We start from the raw sequence: 22,318 nt of genomic DNA, 5'->3' as shown, positions 1-22,318 counted from the left end.
GATTGTTGCATCCACTGTCCATTCCTAAAAGGCCTTAGACCCATATCTCTATGGACTTTGTTACTGATCTACCTCTCTCTAAGGGTCATAACACCGTCTGGGTGATTATTGACCGATTCTCTAAGATGGCACATTTTGTTCCGTTGACCGGATTACCATCAGCTTCTAAGTTGGCTTTGTTATTCATTCGGGAGCACTTCCGCCTGCACGGGTTACCTCTAGAAATAGTTTCGGATCGAGGAGTACAGTTTACGGCGAGGTTCTGGAGAGCCCTCTGCTCGGCTCTACAAATAAAACTCAAGTTTTCATCTGCCTATCATCCGCAGACCAATGGGCAAACTGAACGCGTCAATCAAGATTTAGAGACTTTTCTCCGTGTTTACCTCTCTCCCTCACAAGATAACTGGGTGGAGTTGTTGCCTTGGGCCGAGTTCGCCCATAACCATTTATATCCCCAAGTTCCGGAATTACCCATTTGTCCTCCAGAAGAAGTTCCTGCTGCAGCCTCTACTCTCCGGCATTTCAGCCAAATCTGGAGTCGAGTTCATGCCAATCTCAAGAGAGTTTCCGCTATAAGTTCTTTGCAGATAGGAAGCGACGGGCAGCTCCTCAATACAAGGTTGGTGACAGGGTATGGCTCTCTACCCGCAATCTTCGTTTAAAGGTGCCCACTATGAAGTTCGCTCCAAGGTTCATCGGTCCTTATCCCGTGTTACAAGTCTTGAATCCGGTTGTCTGTAAATTGGGATTGCCTTCCCATCTCCGGATACCAAATGCCTTCCATGTCTCTCTTCTTCGGCCTCTTGTTTTGAACCGGTTTCATTCCAAGTCCCCAAGGCCAACCTCTGCAGAGGCTGAGGAGGGTACGGACTTCGAGATCAAAGCTATTCTTGATTCCCGCTATCTTCACAAGAATCTACAATATTTGGTGGAATGGAAAGGTTTTGGCCCCGAGGAAAGGAGCTGGGTCAAAGATACTGAAGTTTCGGCTCCTCAACTGGTGCGGATGTTCCATTCCAGACATCCAACAAAACCTGGAAAGTGTCCAGGGGCCACTCCTGGAGGAGGGAGTACTGTCACACACCAGAGGCGGCGTTCGCCGCGCTTACCCCTGCGTGTCTGCTGGTCGCTGTTGCGGCCTCTGCCTTCGGTGGGCCACGGGCTCTGGCGTCTGGTTGGCGCGGCTACCGGTGGCTCTCCGGGGCATGGGCGCCACCATGACACCCGGCGTCGCGTGGACGGGGGGCGGGTGACGTCATCAGACTGCTCTGCTAATCCAGGGCTGGCGGGAGATTCAAAGTCAGACGCCAGACAGAGCTTCAGTGCCTGAGTATCGTCTTCCCTGACGTAGATGCCAGTGCTCCTGTTTCCGGCAAGGATTCCTGCAGTCGTACCGCAGTGCCTCCGGCGTTTCCAGCTGCCAGTTCACTGCTCCAGCTTCGGTCTATTCAGCGGCCGGAAACCTTCCTGCGTTCCAGTCATCCGTGCTCCTAGGAATCAGCGTCTCAGTCTCCGTTCTCAAGTTCTACAGATCCACAGCGTCAGAAACCCCTGCACTTCAATTCCTCACTTCATCAGCGTCTCAGTCTCCGTTCCCAAGTTCTACAGATCCACAGCGTCTAAAACCCCTGCACTCCAATTCCTCACATCCACAGCGTCTCAGTCTCCATTCACAAGGTCTACAAATTCATAGCGTCTAAAACCCCTGCACTTCAGTTTCTCACATCATCAGCGTCTAAGTCTCCATTTACAAGTTCTTCAACCATCCGTGCTAATAATCATCACTCATAAGTTCCACAGGTTATCAGTGACTTTCAACATCACCCACAGTTCTTCAATTACCAGCATCCCCATTACTGCTCACTTAACCCTCCATTGGGTCTGGACTTTCCCTTCATTTATTTCGTTGACATTTGACTTTAAGTTGTTTTCTTTCGCAATAAAGCTCTTTCATATTTCATCAAATTCCACTGTCAGCGTCCTGTATGAGGAGATCCTATATCAGGCCCTCCCCTCTCCAACTCAGTCGTGGTTCCTCTTCCCAACCATCGGAAGAATCCCCGAGTTCACAACACCCTCAGTCTAGGCCAGTGACACCCCTTGTGAGACCATATGCTGGTGCGGTTGGCCCTGGGTTCCTCCTAATGCAAGACAATGCTAGACTACATGGGGCTGGAGTGTGTCAGCAGTTCCTGCAAGACGAAGGCATTGATGCTATGGACTGGCCCGCCTGTTCCCCAGACCTGAATCCAATTGAGCACATCTGGGACATCATGTCTCGCTCCATCCACCAATGCCACGTTGCACCATAGACTGTCCAGGAGTTGGCGGATGCTTTATTCCAGGTCTGGGAGGAGATCCCTCAGGAGACCATCCGCCACCTCATCGGGAGCATGCCCAGGCGTTGTAGGGAGGTCATACAGGCACGTGGAGGCCACACACACTACTGAGCCTCATTTTGACTGGTTTTAAAGGTCATTACATCAAAGTTGGATCAGCCTGTAGTGTGTTTTTCCACTTTAATTTTGAGGGTGACTCCAAATCCGGACCTCCATGGGTTAATAAATTTGATTTCCATTGATAATTTTTGTGTGATTTTGTTGTCAGCACATTCAACTATGTAAAGAACAAAGTATTTAATAAGAATATTTCATTCATTCAGATCTAGGATGTGTTATTTTAGTGTTCCCTTTATTTTTTTTGAGCAGTGTATATTCAAATGGGATCATCAGTGACATTCCCTGCATTGCTAATAAGGCACACGACGCCCGTCCCGTCCCGTCCGTCCGAGACAGTGATATGACTACCTCTCAGATGGAGCACTACTGTACACGGCACTTTAACGCCACGTTCATGGGTGTTTCTGTCACAATCGCTCTCAATGCTTTTCATGAAATAAGCAGGTAGGAAATCATTTAGATCCCTCTACTACGTCCAGCCAACATAAAGTATTAGACTGCATGGAGCTCTCATTGCCCCCTTCCCCAATATCTCTCACTGCCCATATCCATTTTACTGCCCCCTCCATAGCGGTCTCATTATGCTCTCTCTCTGAATCTCTGATTGCCCCCTCCATTGCCATCACATTGCCCCCTTACTCTGATTGCCCCCTCTGTTGCTCACCCACTGCCCTCACTAACCCAATCCCAGCACACTGCCTAATTCATTGCCCCCCACAGTACACACACTTACCACAGTACAATCCACCTCTCAGCACTCACTGACACCCTCCCAACACACTGATCTCCCCCAGCACACTTACCCCTTCACAGCACACACACTTACCCTAGTTCTGCCCACCCTTCAACACTCGCTGATACCACTTCCAAGGCTCACACACTGGCCCACCCCCCAGCCCACACAGTTCACCAGAAGCTGGCACCACAATAAAAGGCCCTTTGTTCTCCATGTTGTCTGGCCCTACTTCTGTCCTTACCCCCACACAGACAAAGGCAGATAATTCTGTAATGGTCCTCTGGAGTGAAGGGCTGATATTGGATTAATTCACAGTTTAATAGGGAACAAAGCCGCTTGCAGAGGTGTCACATCATCTACTTACATGTGACGTTCTACAGCAATTGAGAGCACATGTTTATTGAACAGTAATTTAAGAAACACCTCCTAGGTAACGTCACATAAATCATCAAAGGACTTTTAACATTTCATAATTATCAGACTGAAACCCAATCTCCCCTGAAATCCCAGCAGAGGCAAAAACTCATCAGATGCCGTTACTCCAGTTTAATACAGTTCCTACCAGGATCTCAGGTAAGACAAAAACTCCAGCAGACTCCTTAGGGTCCCAGCTGCACACCCACTGGGCTTCATCAACATGATGGTGTCCCAGCAACTGCCCCTGTGATCTGCAGCTTACAGGGATACACCAGCGGAACTCCTAGCACTCCTTCCCCAGCACCTGATCCCTTTTTAAACCACATTAAGACATGACTAAGGGTGTGTTCATCTCACAGGGCCAGCAAAACAAGAAATCCTAGAGGAGCATGCTGGGTAGTAATGCTTAAGAAACAGGAAATCACAAAGGAGCATGTTGGGAAATGTAATGAAACTAGACAGCAACAATCTTTACACGGAGGAGAGACCACCCAGACCACTGTGCTCCATTCTAGAACAATCAAATTAGTAACAAAAATGACACCATTCAAAACATTCTAAACCCTCACAGAGACTAAGGGGCCTATTTATCACCATCCACATCCAGGATGTGGATGTCATGTGATAAAATCACCCAAACTCGCACTGCGATAACTGATTACATCACAGGGATGTATCAATTATCGCATGCAAGGACAGAACTTGCGGTCAAGCTCTGTCCCTGCGATGATACTCCGCAGCATCATCGGGGTATTTTTCGTAAAAAATACCCTGATGTCCTGCTGCGCATGTGCCGCCATTGCTGCTACCGCCGCCGCCCGGTCGATCCCCATGTCGCGGCTACTCCCATGCGCCGTGGAACCCCCCTGCAGGATAAAATACTCACCTGTCCAGGGAGCTGGTCCGCACTGCTTCTGCTGGGCTGCTGGGCACCGGATCCTGTGCGCTGCGGAGACCCCCAGTGCTGTAAAGTGCACTGCTGCTTTGCAGTGTCACTTTACTGCACCGGAGACACAGCACAGCAAATGGGGGACCCGGCGCCCAGTAGCGCTCAGCGGAGCAGCGGACACCGGCTCCCTGGACAGGTGAGTATGTTTTGTTTTGTTTTTTAACACTTTGATCAGCCTGTGGGTCCATCGGATACACACAGCTGATCACTCTGCCGGGTCCTGCTCAGCTTTCTCTGCCAGGGGCAGATGCCTTCCTGTGGCAGTGCTGCCCTGTGATCTCGCCAGTCTGAGCTGGTGTTATTATCACAGGGCACACTGCGGAATTTTATCACATGAAAACTGCTCCAAATACCCTTTAATACATTCAGGTGATACTAAAATAATGTGTCATTAGAACAGAATGATAAGTAGCTTCTTAGGGATATCATATCTCGTGGAGTATTAACACAATATCTCTATAGGGGCGCTAACTGTGTTGTAATAAATGTTTGCAAACACCTGTGAAAAGAAATAATTTTATAAAATGTTTACAGCACTTTTATGTGCTAGTGCAAAAGTCCGTTTATGGGTTCCATTAGTAGCCGGCGTTATGTCCCGCACTGCAGCGGTGGTCCGAGGCTATCTCACTACCTCTCCCTGACACTGCCTACCTTGAAGCGGAATATTCAGTCTTTAGGTCTTTCTCCGCCCGGCTGGTTCCCGCACGCTGTTTCTCGGTTCTCACATCCGTCGGCGCAGGCTGAGTGACGTGGTCAGATACCGGATTCTCCTGCTGTCGCTTTCCAATGCGTTTCGGACCCATGGGTCCTTAGTCCTGGATAGCGTCCATATCCTCAATTACTTCTTTTATGCTAAAGGGGGGTACTCACGGAGCGATCGCTGCTTAAAATCTAAGCAATCTGACTAGATTGCTTAGATTTTAAGCAGTGATCACTCCGTGTGTAGCCCCACAGTGATAGCGATGCGCGGCCCCGTGCATCGCTATAGCTGGTGCTAGATTGGCCAATCTAGCAGGTCGCTCACTTCACCCGCCGGGTGAAATGAGCGCCCCCCCCCCCCCCCATCTCCCCCCCCGCACGCTCAGCACACATCGCGCTGTGCTGAGCGGGGGGAGAGATGTGTGCCAAGCGGTTCGCTCAGCACACATCTCTCCCAATATCGTGCCGTGAATACGGCCCTTAAGCCTTTATTAGTTAATTGGCTAAATTCAAATCAATTAAAACATTTTTTGAACGTTATCGTCTTTGTTAGATTAAATTACTGTTATTCACTGGTGTTTGCAATAGATTTTTTATTATTACTGTATCTTAAATGTATACTAAGAATTTTTGAAGAATAAAATTAATGAATAAATTATATAGGAATGAATTGAAATCAAAATCTATATTAAGTCCTGTGGGTTCTAACGTTTGTAAAAGGAAGATCCATTTTGTTTCTGCTCTCTTGAGTATCTCAGAAATATTCCCCCCTCTCCAATTGGGGATCATTTTTTGTATTCCCATAAATTGTTAATCAGAAGGGTTTTTGTTGTGGATTTCAGAAAAATGTTTGGATACGCTATGCGTCTGTAGACCTTTTTCGATATTGTAAATATGTTCTGCAATGCGGATTTCATCTTTCTTTTTGTTTGTCCTACATATTGTAGGCCGCATGGGCACTGAAGGATATTTTGTCTCTTATTTTATAACTCTTCTTTGTTACATTACAAGTAAACATTGTTGCAGGTTTTGTTGTTACTTTCTTTGTTGTCTTCCTTGCTGAGCAGTTTAAACAGGAAAATTGTCCTTTCTTTTCCTCTATTGAACGGTGTTCATCATTGGAAATGTAACTTTTCTCAAGTTCTTGTTTCAATTAAGTAGTTTTTTGGTATATGATAAGTGGTTTGTTCTGAATTAAAGGGGCTATTTCTTTGTCTAATGTCAGGATTTCTTCAAAGGCTTAAATGCTGACTATTAAACTGTATGATAAAGGATCATTTGAAGTCTTTTTGTTGTTCTCTTTGTTTATATTTAATCAGCTCTCTTCTGTCTATCTTGGATATCTGATCAAAGTGTATCTGAAGATCTTCATCTTTATATCCCCTCTGAAGAAATGTATTTTTCATCTGTATCCAGAGCTGGATTAAGGCTTTGGGGGGCCCGGGGTACTTAAGGCAGGGGGGGGGGGGGGGGGGGGGCTAAGATTGTTTCACATTCCGTTTTCAGTAAGAGGTGTGTGTAGTGGAAGTTATAAAGGTAAGGGGGCACTGTAATGTGGCATAATATGAACTGGGGACACTGTAAGTTATAAATTATAATATGAATTGGAGGTACTGTGTGGCATAATGTGTACTGGCGGTACTACAATTATGCATAATGTAATTAGGGCACTACTATGGTTCATAAAATAAACTATAGGGCATAAAATTAACTAAGGCACTACTATGTAATTAGGGCATAATATTACCAACTACTGAGGAGAGGTGTCTCTAAAGCATTAGGACAGGGGCCCTTTCAAAATGGTGCTATTGGCGCACAAAGGGGGTAATTCAGATCTGATCGCTCGCTAGCTGTTCACATAGTCGCCGCCTACCGGGAGTGTATTTTAGCTGTGCAAGTGTGCGATCGCATGTGCAGCCGAATGGTACAAAAACAGTTTGTACAGTTTCTGAGTTGCCCAGAACTTACTCAGCTGCTGCGATCACTTCAGCCTGTCAGGGGCCGGAATTGATGTCAGACACCCGCCCTGCAAATGCCTGGACACGCCTGCGTTTTTCCAAACACTCCAAGAAAACGGTCAGTTGCCACCCACAAACGCCCTCTTCCTGTCAATCACCTTGCAGCTGTGCGAATGGATTCTCCGTAAAACCCATCGCACAGCAACGATACGCTTTGTACCCATACGACATGCCTGCACATTGCGGTGCACACGCATGCGCAGTTCTGACCTGATCGCAGCGCTGCAAAAAAAACTAGCGTGCGATCAGGTCTGAATGACCCCCAAAGTTCTGGCTATGTCCCTGCATATGAGTATATGAGTACTGCTGTATATACACATACACACGATAACAATGATCTATAATACTTATAAATATTAATTAATATACATGCATACACACACACACACACACACACACACACACACACACACACACACACACTATATACAGGAGGGTGGCACTTTAGCACTTATCTGTAAATTAAGCGGTACTGGAACCAGTGTCCGTCATTTCAGTTTTATTTAAAAAATAACACTGAAATGATGACCACTGTAAGTACTATTCTTTGCTTTGGTACAGCACCTTGGCCCATTGCATTACTTTCATGGGAGTGCCTGATTTTGGATAGACAGATTAAAAAAAAAAAAAAATTATATATATATATATAAATATATATATATATATATATATATATATAGTGTATGTTTGGCACTCCAATCTGTATATACCATAAATAGTTCCCATGTGCCCTCCAATATAAATACAAAATAGAATGCATTGGCGGTGGCACACATGGTTATGCAAGAAACTTAATGTTAAATGCTTTTTTAAATAAAACCGAAACTTAGAAGCATTTACCATTATGTTTCTTGCATGACCGTGTGCCACCGCCATTCCAAGATAGATATATCTAGAGCTATATCCTGTATGTATGTATGTATGCATGTATATATATATATTATATATATTATATATATATATATATATATATATATGTATTCACACATATACACATAAATGCATATATACAGTATAATAACACAGAACCTAAACTTATAAAAAAGACAGTACAGCCAGCCTTACTGTTCCTTGGTTAGCAGGCTGCTGTCACATTGATAAAATAGGAGAGCGGGAGTTCCTCTCTCTCTCTGTCTCTCCTCCAAGCAGCTCCTGTCCGCTGGACACTGGCTCCACACAACCCCCCTCACTCGAGAAGTCATCCTCCTCTCCTGCAGCCTGTGCGCCCAGCCAATGACTGAGCCGCAGGCTGCTTCTTTACAGATTACTGGACAGCTGAGCCGTCGCTCAGCTGTCCTTCCTTAATACAACGCAACCCGGCTGCCCTACAATTAATGCAGATGGGAGCCGGGAGAGCCGTCGCAAGCCTGCCCGCCCTGCTTGTGGCGCCGCCGCGGCCCCACAAGTGTCTGACAGTGCAGGGGGAGCCGCAAGCACAGCACCGCAGATCGATCCGATCTGTGGTGGGTTGCGGAGACACAGGGGGCCCTTTTAAAAAGGGGGGCCCGGGGTACTTACCCCCAGGGACCCCCCCTAAATCCGGCTCTGTCTGTACCGTCTGTACTTTGAAGGTTTCCATCTGCGAGCAATTCCTTTTTAGTCGTCTAAATTGCCCACTGGGAATATTCTTTATCCAGTTTCTGTGATGATTGCTGGATGTTGATATTATTAGTTCTTATTACTAATAAATCTCAAGGAAAATCTATCGATCTATCGATCTGAACAAAGGGTGGGATTGTGTTCAGATTCTAGGTGAAGCCCCGCCCTGGTCTGTGATTGGCCCGCGGGTCATACACAGATATAACAGGGATGGCTATCGATGAGTTAAAGCATCCATGGTCTCGATGTCCACTCACAGTTTCACCATCGATGTAAATCATCAATGGCGAACACACCGATGGCCATCCCTAGTCTCATTCCCCCTGATGCTTCCTCCTTTCTGATTGGTGAATCCTGCTGTCAGTCTTTCCAGAGGGGAAGGAGGAGGGCTATTCTAAAAGGAACATTCCCTTGCGGTCTGCTTCTGGAAGACATCTTGGGTGTGACATCTGCAGACTGAGGGCTTCATTTTTAGATCACAGAACTTGGGCCACAGACTTACTCTTTCCTTTCTAACTTGCAGACGGGATCAGTATGTATTACTGACTGTTGGGATGCTGGCCGTCAGTATGACGAGTGGGAATAGCTCCTGTGAGCCGGGATTCCGGGTGGTGGCATTGTCAGCAGTCAGGATTCTGGCATCAATATCCTCAACCCCGGGATCCTGACTGCCCGCACTGTGACCGCATTCCCTTCCAGACAAGTCCTAGAGGTCCCATTCTCTTGCAGACAAGTCCTAGAGGTTCCATTCTCTTGCAGACAAGTCCTGGAGGTCCCTTTCCCTTCCAGACAAGTCCTGGAGGTCCCTTTCCAGTGCAGACAAGTCCTGGAGGTCCCTTTCCCTCACAGACAAGTCCTGGAGGTCCCTTTCTCTTGCAGACAAGTCCTAGAGGACCCTTTCCCTTCCAGACAAGTCCTAGAGGTCCCATTCTCTTGCAGACAAGTCCTAGAGGTCCCATTCTCTTGCAGACAAGTCCTAGAGGACCCTTTCCAGTGCAGACAAGTCCTGGAGGTCCCTTTCCATTCCAGACAAGTCCTGGAGGTCCCTTTCCAGTGCAGACAAGTCCTGGAGGTCCCTTTCCAGTGCAGACAAGTCCCAGAGGTCCCTTTCCCTTGCAGACAAGTCCCAGAGGTCCCTTTCCCTTGCAGACAAGTCCTAGAGGTCCCTTTCCCTTGCAGACAAGTCCTAGAGGTCCCTTTCCCTTGCAGACAAGTCCCGGAGGTCCCTTTCCCTTTCAGACAAGTCCTGGAGGTCCCTTTCTCTTGCAGACAAGTCCTGGAGGTCCTTTTCCCTTGCAGACAAGTCTTGGAGGTCCCTTTCCCTTGCAGACAAGTCCTAGAGGTCCTTTTCCCTCGCAGACAAGTCCTGGAGGTCCTTTTCTCTTGCAGCCAAGTCGTAGAGGTCCCATTCTATTGCAGACAAGTCCTAGAGGACCCTTTCCAGTGCAGACAAGTCCCAGTGGTCCCTTTCCATTCCAGACAAGTCCTGGAGGTCCCTTTCCAGTGCAGACAAGTCCCAGAGGTCCCTTTCCCTTGCAGACAAGTCCTAGAGGTCCCTTTCCCTTGCAGACAAGTCCTAGAGGTCCCTTTCCCTTGCAGACAAGTCCTAGAGGTCCCTTTCCCTTGCAGACAAGTCCTAGAGGTCCCTTTCCCTTGCAGACAAGTCCTGGAGGTCCCTTTCCCTTGCAGACAAGTCCTGGAGGTCCCTTACCCTTGCAGACAAGTCCTAGAGGGAATTTTCACTCGCAGACAAGTCCTGGAGGTCCCTTTCCCTTTCAGACAAGTCCTGGAGGTCCCTTTCCCTTGCAGACAAGTCCTAGAGGTCCCTTTCCCTTGCAGACAAGTCCTGGAGGTCCCTTTCCCTTGCAGACAAGTCCTGGAGGTCCCTTTCCCTTGCAGACAAGTCCTGGAGGTCCTTTTCCCTCGCAGACAAGTCCTGGAGGTCCTTTTCTCTTGCAGACAAGTCCTGGAGGTCCCTTTCCCTTCCAGACAAGTCCTAGAGGTCCCATTCTCTTGCAGACAAGTCCTCGAGGTCCCATTCTCTTGCAGACAAGTTCTAGAGGACCCTTTCCAGTGCAGACAAGTCCCAGAGGTCCCTTTCCATTCCAGACAAGTCCTGGAGGTCCCTTTCCAGTGCAGACAAGTCCCAGAGGTCCCTTTCCCTTGCAGACAAGTCCTAGAGGTCCCTTTCCCTTGCATACAAGTCCTAGAGGTCCCTTTCCCTTGCCTCCTCACAGTCAACAACAGATAACTATCTCCATGCAAATGAAATGTAGTTTCACACAAACAGAATGATAGTAAGATGCACTAAAATGTTACCAATAACTCTCTACAGAGAATAACCAGAAAACTGTCGCACTTGTCATTCTAAACACAATTCATAGCCTCAGCTGCTGCAGCACCTCTTTAAAGACTACTTTGTAAATGCTATTTCCACACCTATAACACCTCCTATTATATTCTTATTACACACAGTATTTGTCTTCAACACATCAGATGCATCTCTCAGTTGTAAGTGCACAAATCTCTCAATCACGTAACATGCGATAAAACTAAAGCCCCGTACACACGGGGAGACGCGAGCTGAGCGAGGGGAGGGGGGGGGGCAGGTGGTGCTCATTTCACCCAGCGGTGAAATGAGCGATCTACTAGGTTTGGCATGCATGCCAAATGTAGAGTCAGCTAAAGTGACGCTCGGGGCCGTGCATTGCTATAGGCATACACACGGAGAGATCTAGTCAGATTGTTTAGAATTTAAGCACAGGTCTCTCCATGTGTACCCCTCTTAAGTTTAAATATTATATATATATATACCAGCAAATAGAAAACCACAGCACTCGCCACCCCAGAAAGGGGTGCAGTATCATTTTGGTGAGTGCTGTACTTTTTGTTTCTATATTTTTGAGTAGGTGGCCATGGGCTACATGCACCCCACCCTATTAGTGGCGAGTGTGGATACTGCACCCCTTTCTGGGGTGGCGAGTGCTGTGGTTTTCTATTTGCTGGTATATTTTGGGGTTAATCCTTGGTTAACTCATTTACTGTGGCCACAAACTCTGTTCATGCACCCCAATTATCTTAAACCTGTGTCAGCTGCCCTTTAGTAGATTGTCAGCCAGTGTCAGGTGACTACAGTGCCGTTTCTTGCAGCGTGCGAGCCGTGCAATCGCACGGGTCGCTCGCCGCGGCACTTCTCTGGTTCTCTGGCTCCCTGCTTTCCCCTCCTCCTGATTACTCCGCAAGCGGGGGCGGAGTTTCGCGCAATGACGCGGTTGCATCGTGACGACATGACGCAACCGCGTCATTGCGCGAAACTCCGCCCCCGCAAGCGGAGTGCTCGGCATATGTGTCACACATGCAGGGGGTCGGGTGAGCAGTACCTTCCGGTGAGGCGAGCACTCACTGTATTCCACTGTGTGGTTTGTGGGCTACATTTCCCATAATGCTCTGCCCTTGATTCCTCCTGTGTGTGCATCATGGGAAATGTAGTCCAGGGAGACAGTGCTGACAGTGCAGGGACACTACGAACTGGCTGATGCCTCTCTCCTTCTCTCTCCACGCACCCCTCTCTCTCCCCATGACTCTCTCTCTCCCCCCATGCCCCCACACTCTCTCACTCCCCTTGCCCTCCTCTCTCTCCCTCCCAATGCCTATCTCTCCCCTTGCCTCCTTTTTTCTCCCTCTCCCAATGCTCCCATCTCTCTCCTCATGGCTCTCTCTCTCCATCTGTCGCTCTTGGGTGTGGGGGTTTCATGTAATGACGCATTTGCATCGTGACGTCACGACGAAAAACGCGTCATTACACGAAATTCCGCCCCCGAGCAGAGTACTGATGACGGGGAGGAAGGGGAGCCAGGACAAGGCGGGCAAGCCAAGAGGAGGGAGAGGCGTGCCGAAGAGCGGGAAGCGGGATGGAAAATGACCTCTGGCCGGCGGATGCCGCTGCAAACTTAAGTGTAACACCCTCTCTCTTTTTTCTCTCTCTCTCTCTCTCTTTGTAGAAGGGGACTCTGCCTGCTATAATGTGTAAAATGGGGACTCTTGCCTGCTATAATGTGTAAATTGGGGACTCTGCCTGCTATAATGTGTAAAATGGGGACTCTTTCCTGCTATAATGTGTAAAATGGGGACTTTTGCCTGCTGTAATGTGTAAAATTGGGACTCTTGCCTGCCGTAATGTGTAAAATGGGGTCTCTTGCCTGCCGTAATTTGTAAAATGGGGTCTCTTGCCTGCCGTAATGTGTAAAATGGGGTTTCTTGCCTGCCGTAATGTGTAAACTGGGGACTCTAGCCTGCCGTAATGTGTAAAATGGGGACTCTTGCCTGCCGCAATGTGTAAAATGGGGACTCTTGCCTGCCGTAAGGTAGTCTTTTCAGTCAGGGCTACGCCCATTGCAGCGAGGCCACACCCATTTTAACGAGGCCACACACCCAAACCGGGAGCGCGCGCCTGCTGCGTGCGCAAATTAGTTAGCTTTATATCTATGGGGGGGGGGGCATTATTTTTATGTCAATGGGGGGGGGGGGGGCGCATTTTTAAATCTCGCACTGGGAGCCAAATAGGCTAGAAACAGCCCTGGGTGACTAGTGCACCTTTTAAAAGCCATACAGTTCATGGCAGGTACACCTTACACCTAGTGGGCATATTTGCAGTTATATTATGTGATACAGTTGTCAGGTTTTAATTTATATGATTTGGTGATAGTGTAGGACCTGCATGAAGGTGGGGTACCTTGGAGCGGTATGCAGGCTTCCGTGCATTGGCCAATTCACTAACTAAACCCCCATAATTTATTCATTTATATATATATATATATATATATATATATATATATCTATCAGGGTTAATTTTTAATTGGCCCACTTGTGATCATATCTCTCTCTCATGCACCCCTAAGCTCATTTACCTTTAACCTGGATCAGCTGCTATGTAGGTGTGTTGGTGACTGTCTCACTTTGAAAGCCAGTAGTCTGTTGGCAGGTGAGCTGTAAACCAGGTAAGCACACTTGTGTAGTTGTGTTAGTTGTGTTGGTGAATGTCTTACCTTTTAAAAGCCATAAGTGTGGCAGGTAAGCTTTAAACCAGATAAGAACATTTGGTATCCGGACTCCAGGTCGACAACAAAAAGGTCGACACACCTTAGGTCGAAGCCAATTGGTCAACACACCTTAGGTCGACATGGACAGAAGGTCGACAGGAACAAGTTCGACATGGAAAAAGGTCGACATGAGTTTTTCACAATTTTTTTCTTTTTTGGAACTTTTTCATACTTAACGATCCATGTGGACTACGATTGGAACGGTAATCTGTGCCGAGCGAAGCGGAGCGGAGCCCGAAGCATGGCGAGCGAACGCGGTGCACTAATTGGGGTTCCCGGTCACTCTACGAAGAAAACGACACCAAAAAAACATAGAAAACTCATGTCGACCTTTTGTCCATGTCGACATTTTGTCCATGTCGACCTAAGGCGTGTTGACCAATTGGCGTCGACCTAAGGTGTGTCGACATTTTTGTTGTCGACCTGGAGTCCCAGACCCGAACATTTTCCCCTATGAGACAGCAGTTGCCAGGTTACTATAATTTCTATAAAATCTATGTGAAAGTACGACTTTCAGTGAAATGGGGTCCCGTGGAGTGGGCCGCAAGCTTACATGCATTGTACAATTCATAAACCAAAACCCCATTGTTTATTCAGATGTAAACTAAACCATTAAGGTGAATGAAGCTGCTTAGGAGAATGTAGGGTTTTTTGCATGTGTGTATATTATCTAATCTATCTTATCTATCTATCTATCTATCTATCTATCTATCTATCTATCTATCTATCTATTCGTACACACTTACTATGGGACACCCCCTTCTTTCTCCGTAGCCTGTCAGCTTACATGAACTTTTAGCGAATACGGAACTGCCTTGCCGGCAGTGGTGATTTTCCCATTAGGTATGTGAGGCACGTGCCCAGGGGCAGCACCTGTTTGGGGGCGGCTCTTGGATGCTTGTGTTGGTACTGTCAGCCTGAAATGTACCAGTAACTGCAAAAAATTTCCACTGTACGGTACCATACGCCATCTTGAAAGGAGTGTAATTGGGTAGGATATGCACATACTACCTCTATAAGCTCTCCTACTTAGTAAATATTTATATATAAAAAAAATGTCATAGTGGATTTTTAATTATTCTATCTGGCACTGTGTGTGGGGGGGGGCATATGCATCTGGCACTGTGTGGGGGGGGGCATATGCATCTGGCACTGTGTGTGGGGGGGCATATACATCTGGGACTGTGTGTGTGGGGGGGGGCATATGCATCTGGCACTGTGTGGGGGGAATATGCATCTGGCACTGTGTGGTGGGAGGCACATGTATCTGGCACTGTGTGGGGGGGCACATGTATCTGGCACTGTGTGGGAGGGCACATGTATCTGGCACTGTGTGGGGGGGCACATGCATCTGGCACTGCATTGCTGGGGGCATATGTGTATCTGGCACTGCAGTGCTGGGGGCATATGTGTATCTGGCACTGCTGGGGGCATATAATGTGTATTTGCCACTACTGGGGGTGTATGTGTATCTGGCACTGAACTACCAGTGTCATTATGTGTCTGACACTATACTGGAGACATTATGTGTAAGGATCATTACTGTGGGCGTTATGTGTATGGCTGCTAATTGTGTGTGTAGAGGGGTGTGAAAATATATTTATTTATAGTTTGATTATATAAAGTTGCAAGGTCACGCCCACTTTTCCAGGATGGTAGTGGTGGGGGCACTTTGAAATTTTATTGCTCAGGGCACTAGAAGGCCTAGAGCCGGCCCTGCCACCTCCTATCCATGGCGCTGTAGGGTCCAGCATTGTACTGGAGTCTACTGCACATATGCAGGTCTCCGGAAACATGGAGCCCGCTGTGTTCTGGAGACTAGTTTCACTACTGCGCATGCGTGGCAGCCATTTTGGCTGTGATTATTGTCACGGCTGCAACCGTGACAATAACCGCTGTGTCCCAATGTGGGACTCTGGAAAGGTTAATAATAAAACGTGGGTGCAGTGTCCCCATTATAGAAACGCCAATGTCTACAGCCGCTTTCTTTTGCACAGTAAAATTGATACACAAACCCTCCAATTTGTTGGTGGCAAAATGGGAAAATTTAATAATTTGTCCCTAGTTGTCGGCATGTGTAGCTAGATTTATGGAAACAAGGCTGTGAAATCAATATTCTCCTGATTTGTCATGTGGAAATGTTGGATGTATAGAAGTTCTTCTATAGCAGCCATTTTCAACAGGTGTGCCGCCACAGCTGCCAACCAGAGATGCCCGCCGCCTGCCGCCACACAGTCCTGCTGTCATCCGCACACTGACCCGGCGCCGCCCCCGCACACTGACCCGGCGCCGCCCCCGCACACTGACCCGGCGCCGCAGCCCGCACACAGACCCGCAGACCCGTTGCAGCAGCTCCCGCACACAGAGCAGCGCTGCCCGGCGAGCACAGGTACATGAGGCTGTTGGCAGCGGCGGGTCTGTGTCACAGCCCCACCGCTGCCAACAGCCACATGTACCTGTGGTCGCCGGGCAGCGCTGCACTTCCGCATCAGCCGGCCTGATCTCTCCACCTGCAGTGCACGCTCACACGCTGCTGCTCATCCTCCTCCATGCTGCCTTGTCATAGCGCTCCTCACTTCTTCCTGCCGAGGGAAAGATTTAAGGTTAGGAAAAATGTAAAGAAAAAATACCGGTGTGTGGAATGACTATAGGGGTCATGTGTGTATGATTACTATGTGGGGGCAGGGCGTGTGTAATGACAATGGGGTGGCAGGTATGTATATTTGCTCTGGGTGGGACAGGTGTAAGGAATTACAATTGGGGCATGTGTGTATAATTACTATGGGGGGCAGGTGTGTGGCATTATTGGGGGGGGGGCAATGAGTGGAATTACTCTTGGGTAGGTGTGTGGCATTAATATAAATCTGTTTTATTACAGTGGGACCCAATGTGTTTTATTACTGCGGGGGTCAAAGCATTTGTTTTATTAGTGCGTGGCCAAAAAAAATTATGGTGTGCCTTGGCAATTTAAAAATTTTGTTTAGTGTGCCACAAATTTAAAAAGGTTGAAAATCACTGTTCTATAGGTTTCCGCATCTTCCTTACATGACCATAGCGTTCTGTCTCCTGGGTGTGAGCCCTGAAACGAGCAGTAAAGCAAACTGCAGCGTTAAAAGTCATCTTCCCATACCGGGAGTGGAACCCAGGCCGCCTGGGTGAAAACCAGGAATCCTAACCGCTAGACCATATGGGAGATGATGGTGACAGCACAGTGCCCAGTCTCTGTCAGACACCCTGGATATATCACATATAACCTAGTGACCCTTTCCCTGGCTGGTGCTCCCGGTGACTCCTCTCTCCCAGCAGACAGACCGTGAGCTGAGCTATGGAGAGTAACACTAGAGATAGGTGTCGCTACCGGCTGTCTCTGCCCAGTGCTTAGGTGTAGTGTGGTAAACTGTAATTACACTATTAGATGTGCAGCACCACGTGGTCTGATTACCATGCAGTGAGGAATAAAGGCCCTCATTCCGAGTTGATCGGTCGCAAGGCGAATTTAGCAGAGTTACACACGCTAAGCCGCCGCCTACTGGGAGTGTATCTTAGCATCTTAAAATTGCGACCGATGTATTCGCAATATTGCGCTCACAAACTACTTAGCAGTTTTAGAGTAGCTCCAGACTTACTCTGCCTGTGCGATCAGTTCAGTGCTTGTCGTTCCTGGTTTGACGTCACAAACACACCCAGCGTTCGCCCAACCACTCCCCCGTTTCTCCGGCCACTCCTGCGTTTTTTCCGGAAACGGTAGCGTTTTCAGCCACACTCCCATAAAACGGCCTGTTTCCGCCCAGTAACACCCATTTCCTGTCAATCACATTACGATCGCCGGAGCGATGAAAAAGCCGTGAGTAAAAATACTATCTTCATAGCAAAGATACTTGGCGCAGTCGCAGTGCGAATATTGCGCATGCGCACTAAGCGGAATTTCACTGCGATGCGATGAAAAATACCGAGCGAACGACTCGGAATGAGGGCCAACATTTGTAACAATTTGTGTCACTAAGCAAAAGGTAACAGTTTATTTGTGTATATCTCGGATATCTCAGGAACTAGACAATATTAAAATGTGAAAAAAATTCCTTCGAGCCGGAATTGAACCAGCGACCTAAGGATTTCTGCATCATACACTCTACAGTCCTCCGCTCTACCAGCTGAGCTATCGAAGGGACACAGCAAATGTAGGTTTCACACGCACAACATAAAATAGACCTAAATCATAAAAGCACAAAATAAACCACCTGGGTTTTTGCTGATATGTGAAAGACGTATTAGTAAGATTGTATCCAGTATATTTATCTACATCATTACATTTCCTGTGACTTGAGTAACTTAGTGATTGATCATTTTGCCAGAATGTTCCACTTTATATTCTAATGACTTGTTGTATGACAACCACTATTGTTAGAAGATTACATTTATATACAGCAGCAATATACAGAGGTGAGAGGATCTGAGAGATGATCCCTGAGATCCCCGATCCTATAGAAGGCTGAGTGTATAGGTGAGATGATCTTAGAGATGATCCCTGAGATCCCTGATCCTATAGAAGGCTGAGTGTATAGGTGAGAGGGTCTGAGAGATGATCCCTGAGATCCCCGATCCTATAGAAGGCTGAGTGTATAGGTGAGAGGATCTGAGAGATGATCCCTGAGATCCCCGATCCTATAGAAAGCTGAGTGTATAGGTGAGAGGATCTGAGAGATGATCCCTGAGATCCCCGATCCTATAGAAGGCTGAGTGTATAGGTGGGAGGATCTGAGAGATGATCCCTGAGATCCCCGATCCTATAGAAGGCTGAGTGTATAGGTGACAGTGAGGCAGGTTGTAGTCGTGGCCGAGTGGTTAAGGCGATGGACTAGAAATCCATTGGTGTCTCCCTGCGCAGGTTCAAATCCTGCCGACTACGGTTATTTTTTTTTACATTTTTTGTATTGTGTTCAGGTGACAGAAAACCTGTAGCAGAGACTATTATTAGGGAGTGTATGTAGGGGGGGACATGGGTAACGTAAAGGAGATGGCAATAATACTCTGTCTATACCCCCTGCTGGTAACTGCAATGTAAACAAAATTCAATGCGTTTTTTTTTGTAAAAACATCCACATACTAAACAAATTGTCCATATTCTCTTTTTACACATCTCCTATATATTAGCCCAGATCTGTGACTTTGTGACTCATTTGCTAACGCTGGGCGGAGTCACAACACTGGGCAGAGTTGGGCAAATCTATAGGAGCAGAAGCAGATGGTATGGGCATGGCTCAGGCAGGGGTGCATACCTTCCAACTTCCTCCCAACTTTCTTCAGGCAGAAGGAGGGACACACGCGCTGCAAACAGGGGTCGTGGCTTCGCGGGAGGACCCGTGATTGCTATCCATGCCCCGTTTTCGTCAGTGAGGGGGCATGCCCAGCGCTCTGTGAGCTGCTGGCATGCCCCCAGGGGCGAATTCTGAGTCCGGGGGGCCCAGGGCACTTGAAACAGGGGGACCCTATCTCATTGCTGTGCCTGCTGCGGGTACGGGGGCATAGCCTAATCACAGGACGCATGGCCTCGCCCTCTTATGTAAATTCTGGGAATTGTTTTTTTTACTGGGATTTTGGCCCCTCAGCTAGGGGTAAATCCAGAGGGGGTGGTCGCTCCCCCCTACACACCCGCACAGGCAGAAGAAAGCAGGGAGACAGCAACACCACAACCCTGCCAACACGCAGCAGCGTGTGCTGACTGTAGGACAATGCTGGTGCTTTTGCTGGCAGGACGGGCAGCTTCAGAGCTGGGACAGAGCTACTCCAGCCGGGGGGCCCCCTAAAACTGTGGGGCCCGCGGTACGTACTCCCTGGGCCCCCCCTTAATCCGGCACTGCTGCCGGACCCCCCCTTAATCCGTACCCCCTGATGCCCCCTCTCCCTCTGTCTCCACTAAATAGACGCTGTGCGCATGTGCACAGCGTCTATTCACCACTGCTCTCATAAGCAGAACAGCGAGTACAGGAGCTTCCCAACTGCCCCCCCCCCACCACCACCACAACCACCACCGTGGGACACTGCGGCCCACGGGTGGGACAGGCCCAAAAAAAGGGACTGTTAGGCAAAAATCGGGACAGTTAGGAGGTATGGGGGTGTGTGAGGGGGTATGCCGTACAGACAGACGGGCACTGACTCACTGTGTGCTTGACCCCCCCACATCAGCATACTCAGCAGGGGCTCTCTGGCGTGGAGGAGCGTCACTTTCTAGCACACTCCACGCTTCTTAGCTGCAGTTTTGTGGGGCACCTGCCGCTGTGCAGGTTACGTACTGCCTCTGTTATCTCCAGCCCCGGCAACCCCACCGCTAGCTGCAGCACTGCCACCCTGTCAGAGTCGGTTTAGTTTGTGTCCCCGGAGGGGGCGCTAGTGGGTCAGTGGAGGTAGGTGGAATGAAGTGAGGAGGCAGTATTGGGTTTCTGCGCATGTGCACAATGTAGATTTATTAATAACAGAAAGTCCAGATAATAATGCAGCAGAAAGTAAACAAACGAATGCAATGGAAATGACAATGGTAACGGCAATGGTAATGGCAATGATATAATATGGTTTGAAACTGAAAGTCTATGGCAGAGTTTGTAATGCAGAAATGGAACCAGAGTAATTAAAACGTGGAGCCAGCAGAGGTGGAATAATGGTAGCAAACCTGGTAGCAATGCAGGAGACTGGATGGTAATGTTCACTGTGCTGTTGGAAGTGCACAATCAGCATGCAGGCTGAATCACAGGTGAGATGACGGAATGCACCTGGAGAGGGAGTCTCTACTGCTGTAGGCTGGAGCACACTGCAGGTGTAGAAGGTGTGAAGCCAGAAAGGTATTGCTGGTGCTGGTACTTGTAGTTCCACGGAAGTAACAGGTACTGAAGAATATCCAGGAGCACGGAGGATCAGGAGAATATCCTGGAACACGGAGGAACAGGAGAACAGGTCCAGACACACGGGTCGCAGGAGTGACACAAAGTTCAGGACAACCTCTGACTCACCCTGCAGCTCCTGATATACCCCCTGACCGGCAGGTATTGGCTGGAGTGAGACGAGGAGGTGCGGCCAAGCTCCGGATTGGCTGCCGCAGTTACACTGGGGAAAACTGTCATGGCGGCGCCCATGACGCGGCCCGGCTGGGACGCGGCGCGCCCACACGCCCGTTGACTCCAGGGGCGCTCCCAGGCCTGAGATGGTATCCACGAGCAGGGTGACAGGTGACAACAACATGCAGTGACCCCGGACGGAGTCCGCTCCGGCGGACAGACATAACAGCGGTAAGTCGATTCCTGACACGCCCGCAGTGAGGTGCACCCAGCTCCTTCACACACTTTAGCCGGCGGCCAGCGCTGCAGAAGTCTGCGCTGCTTGCAGGCTCCGACCCCCTCCTCCCTCCAGCCGCAGCGTCTCCTGGGGGCTAACCAGTCACTCCCAGTCTCCCCTTACCACAGTGCCCGGCAGCCGTGAGGTCCACGCCGCGTGCATGCTATGACCCCTCCTCCCTCCAGCAGCAGCGTCTCCTGGGGGCTAACCAGTCACTCCCAGTCTCCCCTTACCACAGTGCCCGGCAGACGCGCGAGGTCCGCGGTGTGTGACTGAGGATTGGGGGCGAGGGATGTGGGCGGGCAGAGGAAGCAGGTCTCCAGCCTGAGAGAGTCAGCCATGCCAAGTCTCCACCAGCAGCAGATCCCAACAGGTTGGAGTGGAACAGCAGCAGCCAGCAGCAGTGACTGCGGTAATACACATCTGTCTGTCACCACTGTCCTGTCCCTAATACCAGTCTCTCCCATGCCCTGTGTTCTGTCATGTCCCTTTCACCCTTATCCTGGCCCTTTCACCCTTATCCTGGCCTTTTCACCCTTATCCTGGCCCTGTCACCCCTATCCTGGCCCTGTCACCCCTATCCTGGCCCTGTCACCCCTATCCTGGCCATGTCACCCCTATCCTGGCCATGTCACCCCTATCCTGGCCCTGTCATCCCTGTCCTGGTCCTGCCGCCCCTACCTTGGCCCTGTCATTTCTGTCCTGGCCCAGTCGCCCCTGTCCTGGCCCAGTCACCCCTGTCCTGTCCCTGTCATTTCTGTCCTGGCCCAGTCGCCCCTGTCCTGGCCCAGTCACCCCTGTCCTGGCCCTGTTACTGCATACCCTCCAAATACCTTTTTGGCAGGTACAGTACCCGCAGCGCCTCCAGACCTTTCCCCAATGCACCACACCTATGCACCTTCCCCTCCACCACATGCGGCACCCCACCCCTACCCCACATGCTGTGCCTCCAGACTCCCTACTCCTCCCCATCCGCTCCCCCCCCCCTTTTCACCCGCAGCATCTACAGACACCCTCCC

At 49.1% G+C, this 22,318-nt stretch overlaps 3 non-coding genes across 3 annotated transcripts; 1 reads left to right on the top strand and 2 right to left on the bottom strand.

The window, feature by feature from the left end:
* Positions 1-17,097: 17,097 nt before the first annotated feature.
* TRNAE-UUC (transfer RNA glutamic acid (anticodon UUC)) lies at positions 17,098-17,169 on the bottom strand. Its single transcript has one exon. It is a non-coding gene; the product is annotated as a tRNA-Glu (tRNA).
* Positions 17,170-18,053: 884 nt separating this feature from the next.
* Positions 18,054-18,142, bottom strand: TRNAY-GUA (transfer RNA tyrosine (anticodon GUA)). The gene is given in 2 exon segments: positions 18,054-18,089; positions 18,106-18,142. It is a non-coding gene; the product is annotated as a tRNA-Tyr (tRNA).
* A 658-nt stretch (positions 18,143-18,800) lies between these two features.
* On the top strand, positions 18,801-18,882 carry TRNAS-AGA (transfer RNA serine (anticodon AGA)). The gene has a single exon. It is a non-coding gene; the product is annotated as a tRNA-Ser (tRNA).
* Positions 18,883-22,318: the final 3,436 nt, after the last annotated feature.

The sequence above is a fragment of the Pseudophryne corroboree genome, chromosome 4, assembly GCF_028390025.1.
Source record: "Pseudophryne corroboree isolate aPseCor3 chromosome 4, aPseCor3.hap2, whole genome shotgun sequence".
Taxonomy (NCBI): Eukaryota; Metazoa; Chordata; class Amphibia; order Anura; family Myobatrachidae; genus Pseudophryne; species Pseudophryne corroboree.
The sequence above is the reverse complement of the archived record's forward strand: the minus strand, read 5'-3'. Positions and strand labels throughout refer to the sequence as shown.